We start from the raw sequence: 14,853 nt of genomic DNA on the forward strand, positions 1-14,853 counted from the left end.
ATATATATATATATATGTATATATATTTTTATAATATTGTTAAACGCGTCCTTAACACATCTGCAAAATCTTTCCGTCTTCGATTTAGAATGATGTCAGAATATATAGTCACCCTCGCACTTTATAATGCGCATATGTTAAGAAATTGCCATTTATAGTCACGCGTATCTGAAAAATGGAAACGCTCAAACAACCTTGATTTCCAAACCACAGGATGCTCTACTTGGGGGAGTTCTGAAAAGAGAGACAATTTAAAGGAGATAAAAGTTCACTTGACCCCTCCCTTTATATCTGCTATTCAGATTTATTGACCCTTAAGGGCATTGCTTAACACTTATTCTTCAAAAACAGGTCTGCTGCAAATGAGCAAAACGCCTTTTTACAATGTTTCTGTCAAAAGTGATAAAAACAATCCAAACATAATACATACAGAAACCACTAAGTCCTTGCAAGGGTACAGTATACATTTTTCACAAGCTCTTTCTTACTGTTTGGCCCAATTTGAAGTCTCCTGAACATCATTTTGAGAATTAAAAAAAATGTTCAAACTTGTGGGGCTACATAATTTAGTTGTTTAGTTTGAAACTGCATTTCAAAAAGGTTAATTGAAAATGAAGCTTCCTTTTGTCAGCTATTGACTATTTATGTTATCACCACTACTGCTGATACTAATACAGCTCTTGTTACTACTCTATTGCAGTCCTTGCGCTGATGGTCTTTTCACGTTCCGAGCTAAATGAGGGATTGTTTAATTTCACTGTGACTCAACTAACTGGAAGTTACTGTGAGACAGTGTGTAAATGACTTCCAGTAAGAGGTTCCACACTCCTTACTGCTGTCTCCTCACCTGCAGTGAAACTTCCCCAGCTGGGTGTAACTGGAGATAAACCAGCATTTTCCAAAGGGATGTTTACAGTCAGAAGTGACTATGAATAGAAGTATTTGGAATGGAAAGGTTTGGGAACCTCTGAGTTAGAGTAAGAGTGATCGAAAGTGGCTGTGTGACGAATAATGCACCCGAGAGCTTTGGTTTGATTCCAAAAGTCGTGCTCTAGTCTGTGTGAAGCTTGCTGTTCGTGCTGTTGCAGTCTGGCGAGAAATCAAAAGAGTCATTCGTGTTTCATTTTTCATTCCATTAGTTTAGACATACAACTGGTGTTATTTGCTCATGCTCGGTCTGGATTGTGCTGTAGATTTGTAAATGTTTAAAGAGTTTATCTCTGGCTCCCATTATTCAGTTTCTTATATGTTGCGGTGACCTCTCAGGAGAGTACACTGCCCCTTACCCAATGCATTCTGGGAAAGGCCCCAGTCCCCCTGTGACCCTGAATAAGATAAATGGTGAAGAGATCATTTGTGTGGACCTGCATACATGCTGACTTGTTAAGGCTTACATCGGTCATCCAGTGAATCCCCTGTATGTGCTCAGTGGTGATGGCCACTCATCCTGCGCTTCAACTAAAGAACTGACTCGGCATTGGACACTTCATACAAACACGTTTTTCGGTTTCACTTTTCAGCCTGGTTGTATTAGATAATTTTTTAATTACCTAAAATAGTAGTTTTCTACTACTGATGTTGATGAAAAACACAATAAATTCTTAGCTGGCACAGCTGAACCAGCAATGCCAAGGTAAAATTATTCAACAGTAATTTATTCCCTAATAAAGAATAATAATGCACTTTTCTTAAAATAACCATCAGCCTGCACAGCGAGTATTAAATTACTTGTTGTTGCCATGGTGAGGCATTTCCCTCCTTCTCCTGTCATGTCACAAGATATGACTATATGAAACAATTTGTGCTGCGGAAAATGATATTGTTAGGGTGAATGTACAGTACAGCAACCTGGGTCGTGTGTCTCTCATGCGACAACAAAATATCTGCCAGTCAGCCAAAAGAGCATTTTTTCCTGACCAGGGAGATATGTAGCTTTTCAGGCTAGGCGGCTCTCCTGCACCACACTGAAGGACATTGTCCTGAAGTTATAGCCTGTATTAATTCAAGATCAACATCGAGGCCAAGTAAAGAGCGGAAGTGGCTGTTTTATTATAAAAGAATCAATAGTCATTAATAGAGGCTCATTTCCTTTTTATTTGGCTGTGGCCTCGCAAGTCCTGAGATATCGTTTAATTTAATATGTGTTGGAGATGTAATATCCACTGTTCACATTACAGATAAGTAGCACAATTAATTGCCACAGAGAGTCACGTGTAGCTCCCTTCTGTGACTCTGCCGACACTAAGTAAGAAACAGGAACAAGGTCAAATAGAGTAACTGGGTATCAGTGTGGTAGATTCAGCCAGGTAAAGGAGACTAGTGATGGATTGCCTCTCTGGATTAAATTATTCTGAATGATGGAATTTGAAAATGACTGTCCAAGAAGTAATAACACACTGTAAGTCACTTGACAGAAATAATTGGAAAGAATGAGCAGCTTTTGTGTGAGATACAAACCCTCTGTACCCTCGCTTGGTGGAGCCTTTTGTTCAGTCTATAATGCAATGTGACTGATCATGGGAATACAGTAGGGTCTTAATCCAATATCAGTGTGCATGTTGATGCTTGTTTGTCTCCATGCATGTATACATGCGTAAAACAATGAGAAGATGGCAGTGCCTGTGCACGCCTGCTAGTGTTAGATGTAGATAAAGAGAGCAGTGGCTCCAAACAGAAATTCTGTCCCCATTCTATATTTAGTATGTCTGCCGGGGTAGGCAGAGGATCTCTGAAATGTGAAGATGACAGGAGCCTCCTGAGCCAGAGGTTATGAAGTGACATCTTGATGTGTTTGCGCCTGAATCACACTCACACACACACACACACACACACACAGCCACAGACTTCTGACATTCTTATAAACCCAGAGAGAATTTGATTTCTGACGTCTAGTTACCATACATTAAGTCTTTGTTTTGATCTTCTTTTGATGCGCATTATTCTCCACATGTGGCATCCCCTATGTACTTTCTCAGCCTTGAACATGTTTGATATCCGAGAGCATGTGATGAATTTGGCAGATCTGCTTTTGCGGAACTCGAATGGGCACGATGTTTAGAGGAGTTGTCAGTTAGGTGTGGAGCCTTGCACGGCGAGTTAACCTTCATCTCACATTGTAGAAGCGTAGACCTTTTAAGTTACTGTAATTGGCTGGTAGAATTAATTTGCAGGAGTTTATTTGATGAAGGTGATGCAGACAAATTCAACACATTCAAAATATGTTCACACGGACTGGGCAAAAGGACAATGCAAAGCATCACAATACATCTATGTACACAGGAATAAGTATCCAGTAAAAGTTACATTCAAGCTGTGTACAGTACAGTAAAGATGCAGCTGTGGAGGGGTAAATGGCAAATAGCTTGCAGTGCATTGTTCAGATAGTTAAATGACTTCCCATCCATGTACAATGTCAGCGATTTGACATGCAGAACAAAGTGTAAACAGATTTCCGTCAAGAGAGGATTTTATTACTCAAAGCCAGAGTGGCAAATGGGAATGGCTCAGCAAGGACAAAGCGCTCCTGAATACAAAACCTCGACCAAGGGTGATTGAAGAGGCCTACAGATAAGTGCAGAGGTCCCGCCGTCCTCAAAACAATTGACCCATATCATTAACAAACACTGATTTGCCTTCCAAGCACTTTCCCCCTGATGTGTACGGCCTTTGAATGACAGCTTGCTTCCCTGAATAACAAACCGTTCTCTTTTTGTACCTGAGGGATTCTTCATGTTTCATCGATTTTAGTGCTTTTAGTCAGACGGATCTTTCTTTTCTGTCGTAGCAAGCTGGATGCTGTGCGAGCTATAACGAGTGTTTGTAGGTGAAAGTGTACCTGCTTTGTACTGTAAGTGCTTTTATTCCAGCTACTTGAGGGTCTAGGCGGGTTGATGTTTATAGCAGCCAATGACATCCCAGGATTGAAAAAAAAAATCAAGGTTGCACTGGTGGAAGGAACATAGCCTTTCTTGAATTCATCTGTTGACATCTCTACAATATTTATTTGTTTGACAGTTTCTTTATCTTTCTCTTAGTGTGTTTGTGCCCCGCCCATAATATCCAAGCTGTCCAAGCATGGGTCTTTTGGCACTTGCATCTTGTAAAACACAAGACATATGCCTAGACCGAGCTGGGTTTGTGTAGTGTTTCTGACCTATAAACCCTCCCCCTTTTTATCCTTCACTGGGAAAATCACTTCCAGATTATTTTGGATCGTATGAACAGGAACTGCCTATTTCAGTTTACTGCTAATCTTTGACAGATGTGCAGGAGAGGCTCACATTCACTTGGGCCACATGCACAGTATACACAGGACATTACAGTACACTAGTACACTGCTGTACACAAACAATTAAAGACAGTTTTTGCAGACAAACCAACACATATCACAACTACCTGCTGTTTTATACATTAGGCCAGGAAGATTAGATCGTTATGAGAAATAAAAAGAAACTTTATGGTTAGTCATTTTGGAAAATACAACCAGTCAGATGAGCTCTTACTGAGAGTTAGATGAGACGATTTATACCACATTTGCAGATTAAACAAACAAGATATATTGTATTAATTAGTGAGTTTTGAGGCACTGGTTGGTGGATTTTGTTGCTTTTACACACTGCCAGGCTACATTTTCCCTGTCTCCATTCTTTATGCTAAGCTAAGCAACTGCTGTACTGTATCTTAATACTTAATACTTAATACAGAAAGAAAGGGAGTAAGGATATTTCCCAAAATGTCAAACTAAGTTTTGCCATATTCATGACGTTGGTGAAAAGCTTATTCCCATTGTTAAAAAGTTGTTCTAAAGATGTTGGATGTTACAATTAGAGTTTTAGCAATTAGTTGATAAATCAATTGGCAGAAAATTAATCTGTGAGAAATTATGAATTGAAGTAATTCATTAAGTAGAATGGCCAAACATTCTCCATCCCCATCTTCTTAAATGTAAGGATCTGTTACCTTTTGCTAATGTTGATATCATTGTAAGCTTAATAATATTAAAGTGATAGCATCCTATCTAATTCATCATTTTGTTGTTTTTTTGTAAGGGGACACAGTTCAACTAAACAGCACCAAAAACAAAAACACTGCCATAGTGAGGCAGGGAGCCTAATTTGGATCTATTGACCACAAGACAGCAATGCCAATAGCAATAATCCCAAAACATAACCCATCAGCCTTTGAATCAATTGATCCCACTGCCCCTGGATCTCTCACAGACTGACCTAAGCAGAAATTGATTCAGTTAACCATGTCATTAACATGGTTAAGTGAATAGTTAATAGTTTGGGCACTGTGTTATGGCTTCAGGATTGTATATTTTAGTTGACCATAAATGTGTAAACTTGAAGCCCCCAGTCCATTATAACTAATAATAAATAATATAAAAGCAGAAACATTTGAAAAGCAGGTAAATTAAGATCAGATGCTCCAAAACTCAAACTTGGTAGCCCTTTAAACCATTGGGTAATCATGGCACTGAAACGTTGCATTGGCCCCTAGTTCCCTGTAATCTCTACTGCCATGGCATTTCCTCCAAAGGGAGGATTTCTGCCTTATTTGCAGTTTGAAAGTCAATGGAGCAAGCGCTATTACAGCTTTCTATTTTCTTAGAAAATATGAAGTGATTTGCTGGCTGTGTGCATAAATATTTGAATCAAGGTCTATGATTGTTTCATGTAAGTAGTGAGGAGATCAAAGAGTGAACAAAATGGGGAGATAAACGGTGATGCTCGTTGTGAAGTGAAGCATGGATTTGTCTCCCATTGATTCACCACAATAAAGGTCTGGTCTGATATGAAATCTTTGCAGCTATTGACATTGCTGGAAATAGGATTCCATCTATCCCCGACCGTGTGCTCTTCGGCTGCAAAGAGCAAAGGTGATCAAAATTCATACATTTTACAGAAATACTATTTGAAATGGTTTATCACTGGTGGGGGCTGGGTTGCTATCATCTCAGAGCTCTGCCAGCCCTGTTGGGGTGCTTTCAAGTGCTTTCTGCCTTAGTAAAAAATGTCTTCTCAGAGCAGAACATGTTTTTGATCTATGTTCTCTGTCTCTGAAACCAGGTATATCTCGGTTTTCTGTGCAGCTGCGTGATCCAACTGTGCAGGAAAATAAACAGCTCAAAAACCAAAATCCCTATTGCTGAGGTGTCTTTCACTTTCAAGCAGCTTAGCATAGCGCTTACATCAATGACACAAAGGAAGAAAAAGCAAACTCTTGATAAAAAATGTAAACCCAATGAGCAGCACAGGGGTGACATTGGTTGTGTTACAGTAGCAGTCATGCTTGTGTGTCTCTTTCCTCTGTCACCTGGTAGCCTGTTAACAAAGGTTTACAGAGCCTGATCAGGCGTATTGCACAACACAATTATATGAATTCTTTCTCTTAACTCAGCAGATCTTGATTGAACAGTTTGATGTTGGACTAAAATTTTTCAGTGAGGGGAAATAGTGTCAAACCCCCAGTAAACTGTCTGCCAATAATTTATCAATTTTTACTGGTTGTTTAGCACTTTAAATGCTCATGGGGGGCACCTGTCAGACACCAACCTGTGCGGTGGCTCAACTCCCACTATGATTACTGATTATCATGCCCAAATATCAACTTGGACATTCAAACTGCACCATGCTGGTGAAATGAGAATGCAGCTCACAGCCAGACTGTTACCACAGGGTGTCCTCCCCATAAATCGTAGCATAAAGCAAAGGATTTTTCATGCAGGCAGAAAGAATTGTGAAATGGGCATTTATTGTACTTATTCCAGTGTGGTGCCGGTGCACACAACATAGACTTAACATAGACCCCTCTACATGCCACTCAGCTGTAATTCAATCCTTAGAATCCATTGCATGAGCAATAAAAGCAACTTGGGCTGCACCAAACAATGGCAAGGTTTTTTTCTCCTCCCCTTCTGCTTTTTCTAATTGTGAGCTGACTGAATGAACACAGCAACTTTTTTTCAACTCGCTCTATTTAGACGCCTGCTGTTCCTTTTCAATTTGAAGCAGTTTATTAGCTCAGCAAGCAGGACACTCCATTAGGTGTTTTGAACCTTCATGCTACATTGTCTCACTCCATTTCCTCTTTTGCGTGCCAGCCTTCCCTAAAGCGTTAGTGGCTTTGATCATTAGAGGCCCTTCTGCCCTTTAAACATTTATCTTCAGCCGCTTTTGGTCGTCACCGAGCAGCCTGGAAAGACTTAAAGATGGATGGTGTTTGGAAGGGAGGAAATTCAGTGGCCATTGATTAGAGTGGTGAAAGACAAAGTGGTCACCTGCACGAGACCTGAACACCATCTGGAGAATCCCCTCCACTCTTGGTGATTGATAACTGAAGTCAGGACTCAGCCACCTGCCCAATTTAGATCTATACTGAGAGCGAGAAAGAAAAGGATTTTTTTTTATTTTAGAAGACTAAAACAATTGATCATTCACCAACTTTAAATAACAGGCTTAATCTATTTATTGACTCTAACTAATCTTTGGAAATGACCTTTAAAGATGTGTAAGATGTGCAATTCTGCTGAGTGATTCTTTATAGGGATGAAATCTGTGGTCATCAAAACTTTACCTAATGTAAATGCCCTTCACACAGTACTGTAAAATGCAATAACTTAGGCCCAGTCTTGGTTTTGCCAGTCCTATTCTCTTGCAGGGGATGTTTCTGGTCTTTCATAGCACAGCGAAAACATTGTAAACTGAATATCATTGATCAATTACTAGGTTGTTCACAAATTAAGTATGTAATGTCGCTAATTGCACTACAGCTCTTTCCCCGAGAATTATTGAGCGTTGAGCCCTCTATCTGGCCAAAGAAGTTTGTTTCTTTGGGAGAAGATGACGCTTGCACAGGAGTCTAGGCTGTGGTCAGAGTATAATTTATATGTATTTGCACTGCTAAAAAAGCTTCTTCTTTTTTTATTTATTCCTTTGTCGTTCCACTTTTTCCCCCTTTCCCGGCAAAGTGGTTCAGAACAGATGGCACCACTGTCTTTGTTTTTCCGACTCGTTAGACTTGGCTTGTTGATGATATGGAGCCTTTACGCTATACTTCCCATGCAGATGAGTACAGTATATTTTGTAATGTAGCCTCTGTCATAACATACCAGGCAGTAAAGGTGGTGTAATCCACAATTATCCACCATTACTTGTTACTTTTACACTGTTTTTTCCGAATCTCTTTGTTGTGCTTTTCCAAAAGTGGACATGCAAGCATGAGCTTAGCATGGATATAAAGTGAACGCGGAGTATGTTTGTACTTGATAGGCCTACTGCAACTAAATACAAAAAGTAGTGTTTTTGTGTGCTTGTGCAAACTCACTACAGTAATAGTGTACTTTGGAAACTAGCAAAATGATGCGAATAACTTTCCAATCATAATCTGCAGCTCATTCAGAGCGATAACAACATGTTACCTCCATTTGAATTAGTCATCTCCTGCATTTCTGTTTAGTGAACACGATTAGTCAGAACCGACTTACAGATCACCACATCTCCAGTGAAGAGACAGACACAGGCTTAGGACTGCGTTCAAGATGCCTGTCATGGTTTGGCGTTGTTGTCCAAATCGTCAAACTTTAAATGAAATTGTCTTATTATGGTTTCCGGATGAAGGTAGCGTGCTCTTTAGTGTGCAAACGCTGCAGTAGTGAGTGAAAGCTGGGCTGAGTTTTATGGCTCTCTCAAAATTATTAAACATGAGGCTTTTTTGGACCTCACATCTTCTCTCAGCAGCAGACATAATTTTTATTTTGTGTGTCTTTCTTCAAGAGGGAAATCTAGACTGTTAGCATTTGGCTTGATTTACTGTCTGTGTTCCAAAGACGCTGTAGAGGGGGAAATAGCAGAGTTTGCTAATTCAAGCTCTTAAAATAATTAAAGTTGGCATGATGACTCTGCTTTTTAGACGGGTCCAAGCTTAAAAGAAGCCAGCTTTGAGAGTTACCACACAGCAAGCTGTGTTATACACCGTATGACAATTAGGAATAATAAGGTTAGAATATGCAGATAAGATTAAAAAAAAAAAATACATCCATAATTCTATCACTTTGGAGTGAAATTAAGCTTTTGGCCAATGACCCATCATACTAGAAAACAATTTTTTTTTTCCATTTATGAGATGGAGATGTTGTTTACTCTATTAATCTTTCCTTTTGGTTGCACTCTTGACATTGAACATTGTGAAAGAGGCCTACTCCTCGCCGGCCCTTTTGCTAATGAGGCAATTAAGTCTATCCTGCCTTGGTTGAGCAAGGGGCAGAGAGAGCAAGGCAAGTCATCTGCTGTCTCAGCAAACACCAAGCATCTTAGCCGTCCCGCAGTCAGAATACATAACAAGCCCTGCTTTGTTGTAGTGGTCCTACTCTGTCAGTGCGACCCTCAGCAAGACTGGGGATCACAGGCAGCATCAGGCTTTATTTATCCATGTGCACTGAAGCGCAGCAAATAGAAATGGAATAAAAACATTGAGTAAAATGATGTTTGGGCTCTGTTTGTAAGCTATTGTGAAGCCATGGTGGGAGGCAACTGTGTAACATAGCCACAACTGCTTGCGCTGCCTGTTTAGGGATAAAGCAGATAACCAATGTTTTAATTGCCTCGTCTCAATTGTTAATACTTCAGAATACTCACAGAACGTCTCAGTTCCGAATTATGAATATGATTTCAACATGGATGTGTGTCAGTGCTGCCTAATAAATGTTTCATGTATTAGCTTCTGCATGTCTTGTTGACTTGAGTATTTACCATGTTTCTTTTTTGTAATGAGTTATTTATGCAGCTAAAAGACCACTTGCTGGTCAAAAGACTGAGAGGATGTTGGGCTGCTGAAGCCCAGTGTTGCGACTGGTGTACACTATGGCTGGAGATTTATTGTAGTGTACAATGGAGTGGACTGGAGGATGTAGCTCTGATCCAGAAAAGCAAGATTATGTCTCTCTTTTTCTTTGCATGCTGATAAAGAAAAGGAATAAATGAATGAATAAAGAATACGCATACATGATTGAGTGGCTGTCAATGTGTCTTCATGCCTGATTTTATCACCAGATTCCCTCTCGGACACATGTTAGGGATAGCACGGAATTGCAATTGCCTCAAGAGCTATCCAGGATAATGTTAATTGCTGTAAAAATGTGCTGATTCTTTGCATCCATTAAAAAAAAAAACTTTTAACCCAATTAAATGACAGCATTTAGCACATCTCTTCTCTCTTATTCTAGTAACTGGCTGCTATGAGCAGCTGCCATGTCCTACAAAAGGGCCCTGCATTAGGGCCTGAGTTAATGTGTTTAAGGGATGCACAATTCTAACGAGCGATAATGGAAGGCTTACGGCTGCTCAAAAGGGATTAGGGGACATAGTTGTCTGTCTTAAAGCTCAGGCTTAACCATCATACTGTTTTTTTTTCCCTCCTCCATCTCATCTCCCTGGTAATGAATCGCCAGTGTTTCCTGACACAAGGCATGACAAAGGAACGTCTCACTCGACAGGGAATGAAGACGGCTGCTCATTAGCTGTGGAAAGGTGTACCGAACCAGAAAGTGGAGATGTCGGGACAGATTTGCTTGAAATCAATGCCTGTCTCCTGAAGCTTCCTTTACAGTATGTGGCTGCCACGACTTATCAGAAGACATTCATAGAAGCTTATGTAAGCAGGCAAAAGTCTGCTTAAGCCACACAGATATATGTATACAGTGTTAAAAAGTGAGCACTATGGCTCCTTTTAGCATCCGATTTCAGACCTCTCGTGCAGGTTTCAGTGTCCACTTTAACATATTTGCCTTTGCCAGGTGACCAGATCAATACTGAGAGATTACCTCTGCTCGCTTTGAGACATGGATGCTTCTGAAGAGGCAGGATTGGAGAATGACAGAGCTGACGGTTTACAGTTACAGGACACTGAAGATGCATAGTGGCAAGGGCGCCAGAAAAAGTGCACAGTTAGCAATGGGCTGCACCGGCCACTGACCATGTGTGTTCACCGCTGGCTAAAATTTACTGACACTTGACACCACAGGGTAAGGTCTTAGGGTTCTTTTACTGCAAAATGTACTGAATAACACAGAAAACATCGCCATTACACGCTTTGGCAGCAGCACAAGACAATGAAAGTCTGCCTTATGGTCTTTTTGTAATTATGTGTTAGAGTCACAGTTTAATACATGTTGTGGCTACAAACCCTGGACGGATGATAGGACTAACCTTTAGTTTACACTGATGTATTTTTGCTCAAGCTAACAGCCCTCTTCTGAAGACCGCTAACCCTGGGTGCAGTTTTTCGGAGGCAATGTCAATAGTGTTGTCATTCACCCCTGCGGAGTGCATCTGAAGGCAATTTCATTGACATGCAAGTTAGCACTGTTTTATCTTCTGGTAACTGTACCACGCAGGTTCCTTTTGGCACATTTTTGATTACTAAAGAAAGTTATTGTGTTAGTTAAAGCACTGTCCATTCTGACATCATCTGACTTCATTTCCCCACTGCCTCACTTCTTCATTGCTTCCTCTCAGCCATAACAACTGCATAAATAATCACCTTCCACAATTGATCTAAGAAAGGGAGAGTGGTGGTTATATGCTTATAGTTGGGGGGGGGGGGGGGGGGGGGGGGGGGGGGGGGGGGGGTGGAGAGAACATTCAACCTGCCCTGTCCGTCGGTCTGTGAACATTTTGATGTATTATTGCACACATTATCTTCTGAATGGATTAGCATGGCCAGCCTAACGGCGGGAAAAACCTGGAAAGCCTTTATTGTTCACTTTACATATTGATTTTTGTTTTCGGCTCATATAATCCAATTTATTGTGTATTTATCACATCTGCCGCAGTCAACAGCATTATATTTGATCGGAGGGCAGAAAGACATTTGGTGTTTTTTTGCGGACGCAAAATGCTCTCTGTATTGCCCTTGTTTGCTTACATGGCATTGGAATGCAGTAGAAGTATGAATGATGTTTCACTAGAGTGACCAGCATGGTCATTAATCCTAATATTTAACCTGGAGCCGCCATCCACTCCCAGCTGTGGCTCTACTACAAGTAATCATAGCCATACACCGCTGTGTATTGTGCTGCAGGAAAAACACAAGTGGAGAAGCTGAGTCCATCAATCTAAAAGGCCAGATATTTTTTCTCCTACCTCAAGTTGGGGGATTTTGAATGCCACCCTCCCCCCATGTTGAGGGAATATGTTTATGAGCCCTTTCTCGTACTGTTCTGTCTCTTCCCAATCCCCTCTCCCTCGTATGAGAAGAGGGGTCTGAGCAGATGGAGTGTATACAGCTCTCCAACGCAGGTTTGTGATGGATGGCCACTCAGCTATTCCCCCCCCCCCCCCCCCCCCCCCCCCCCCCCCCCCCCCCCCCCCTTTGCTCACCAGAGGCCGGCCATATTTCTCCTTCAATTGCTGCTGTAGACCTGCATGTGCATGACTACAGTCAGGGATGCTGCTTTCTGTGAGCATAGCAGGGCCGAGTAGGAGTATTTCATTAGATGTAATGGAATTACAGTAATCTGATTCCAAAAAGATGACATCTGTAATCTGTTGCACTTACTGTAAATATGGAGTAATCAGATCACAGATGCTTATGATCCTCCAGAGTTATTGCATTGTTCAATACAACTGTGGCATCTAAGTTGTGGAACTTCTTCACATCTTACAGAATTGTAGATTAAAATGAAAACTATTTAATGGGACTGATTTTATAGGAGTGTGACGTAAATTAACTATTCCAGCAGCATTACTGGTAACAATTTTCTGCTGGTAATCAGCACTTTAAGTAATTGCCTCTGCGTGTAATCCCCCTAACCCTCATAACTGGTGTTGCAGTTGAATGGTAGGCTTGGGATATGTGAGGGGATGGATGGATATGTTGAGGTGAAGTATTAGCAACATGATGACCCCAGGGCCTTATTGGAGGCTACTGCTCGGTCATAGAAGGAATAAACGCTGCAGGGTGCTCTGCATGGCAGCACGCTGCTGCTTTTGGGTCAGAGAAATAAAGAGAGAGAGAGAGAGAGAGAGAGAGAGAGAGAGAGAGAGAGAGAGAGAGAGAGAGAGAGAGAGAGAGAGAGAGAGAGAGAGAGAGAGAGAATCTGACATTGATCCTGTGGCATTAGCCTCAGCTCCCGTCATAATGTGTGTGTGTGTGAGAGAGAGAGAGACAGCAACTCCTGTAAATATCTGCATCTGGAGTGTTTATATCCTGGTAATTAATTTATAACTCATGTAAACACAAATAAATCACTCCGTGTGTGCACATGCATTGGGGTATATGTGTGTGTATCTTCAGATGGCTGTGTGTGTGTGTGTGTATTGGATGTGTGTATCCCTAGATACCGTTGTGTTAACATATTGCAGGGTATGCATTGTCATCGTGTGTGTGTGTGTGTGTGTGTGTGTGTGTGTGCGCGCATGTATGTGTGTGTGATGAAGCAGGAGAGGCTGCTAGGCGACTCATCCATCATTTCCCCCCCTGGCCCGTGGTCCCCTCAGGAGCGTTGCTCTGTCACGGTGACATTGGGCTCATTTTGGAGTAGAAAAATGGTGCATCCGCCCCCAGCGTCACCACCCGCCTTCTTCCAGCCATCTTAGGCGCTGCAGTAACAATCCCTCCAACAGTCTTAGACTACTTTCCCCACTGCCAGCTTCACAAGCCATATCCACAGATAGCTAATCAGAGCCAGCACTATTGAAGGGCCCTCGTTTGCCAACACTCGTTTACCGAGGCTACTTCAGGTGGGTTGTCACCTTCTCTGACCCTCCCTACCCCCTTCACTTCAACCTTTCTACTCTCATTCCCTGCCTGATAGCCTTGGAAAGGGTAGACAAGGGGAAGCACGTAGGGGACAAAAGAGGAGTGATGAGACCACTTTATGAGCATCCCACGGCCCGTCCTGCTTCTCATCCTCATTGGTAACATACATGGTGAGTCAGCAAGAGCAACTGCAGTATAGCGGCCCAGTCGATCTGTTTATGCTCGCCTCTTGAGAAACAATGCCAATGCCATACCGCCAAGCCGCTGCTGCTGCTTCGTGACTAAGTGTGTGTGTGCGCACGTGTCCTTCAACTCCACACGGATTTGCCAAAGTAGGACAGCACTATAAAGGACACACTTTCAGGCACTGCTGAGAGTGAAAAGTGTCATGGTCAAGGGGCCATGCTGTACAATCTAGTAAGAGATGAGTGAATAAGAAAGAGGAGGAAGTGTGGCAGATATTTGGATACTTTTTCTCAGTTACACATCAATTTGTGCATCTGCAGCACAGCAGGCCGAATGCAACACAAAGTGCCACTTTCTTTTTCATCAAGAGTTAGGAAGACAGCTTGTGTGGTGCATGTATGTGTAAATCTTTCTGTATGTTATGTGTGTGGTTAGTAGCACATGGTTTATATTGCAGATACTCTGAGTACAACTTGCACATGGCTGACATAAAAAATCATATTAAACAATCACATTAGTTACATCCTCGCATACACACAGAAAGTGAGTGATGTTTAACACATACACACAAAAAGACACAGACTGCTATTATGTGATAAGCACCTAAACCCATGCAGACATTTCTCAACCACTAGCTCCCATTATGTAACTGCAGTCAACACATTTTAATGTCATTCCTCCCAAAACGGCACCTTGTTGTTGAAGGAGTGGGGGAGGGTGAAAGGAAAACAGAAGCAGAGAGATGAAAGGAGAGAGGCATAAAGAGGAATACAAGGAGGAAAAGAGGAGTTACGGGATTGCAGCATATGCCCCCCCTGCCTTACTCCCATGTCTGGAGCAAAAACAGTTGCTAATCAGTCCTGCCACTTCACATACAAACACACACACACACACACACACACACAC

At 41.7% G+C, this 14,853-nt stretch overlaps 1 protein-coding gene across 1 annotated transcript in view; it reads left to right on the forward strand.

Moving 5' to 3' along the window:
* The window catches only part of clmpb (CXADR like membrane protein b), a gene marked incomplete at its 3' end in the record, with an annotated part of 60,761 nt that overhangs the window by 643 nt on the left and 45,265 nt on the right, over window positions 1-14,853 (forward strand).

This window comes from Etheostoma spectabile, chromosome 3, assembly GCF_008692095.1.
Source record: "Etheostoma spectabile isolate EspeVRDwgs_2016 chromosome 3, UIUC_Espe_1.0, whole genome shotgun sequence".
NCBI classification, from domain to species: domain Eukaryota; kingdom Metazoa; phylum Chordata; class Actinopteri; order Perciformes; family Percidae; genus Etheostoma; species Etheostoma spectabile.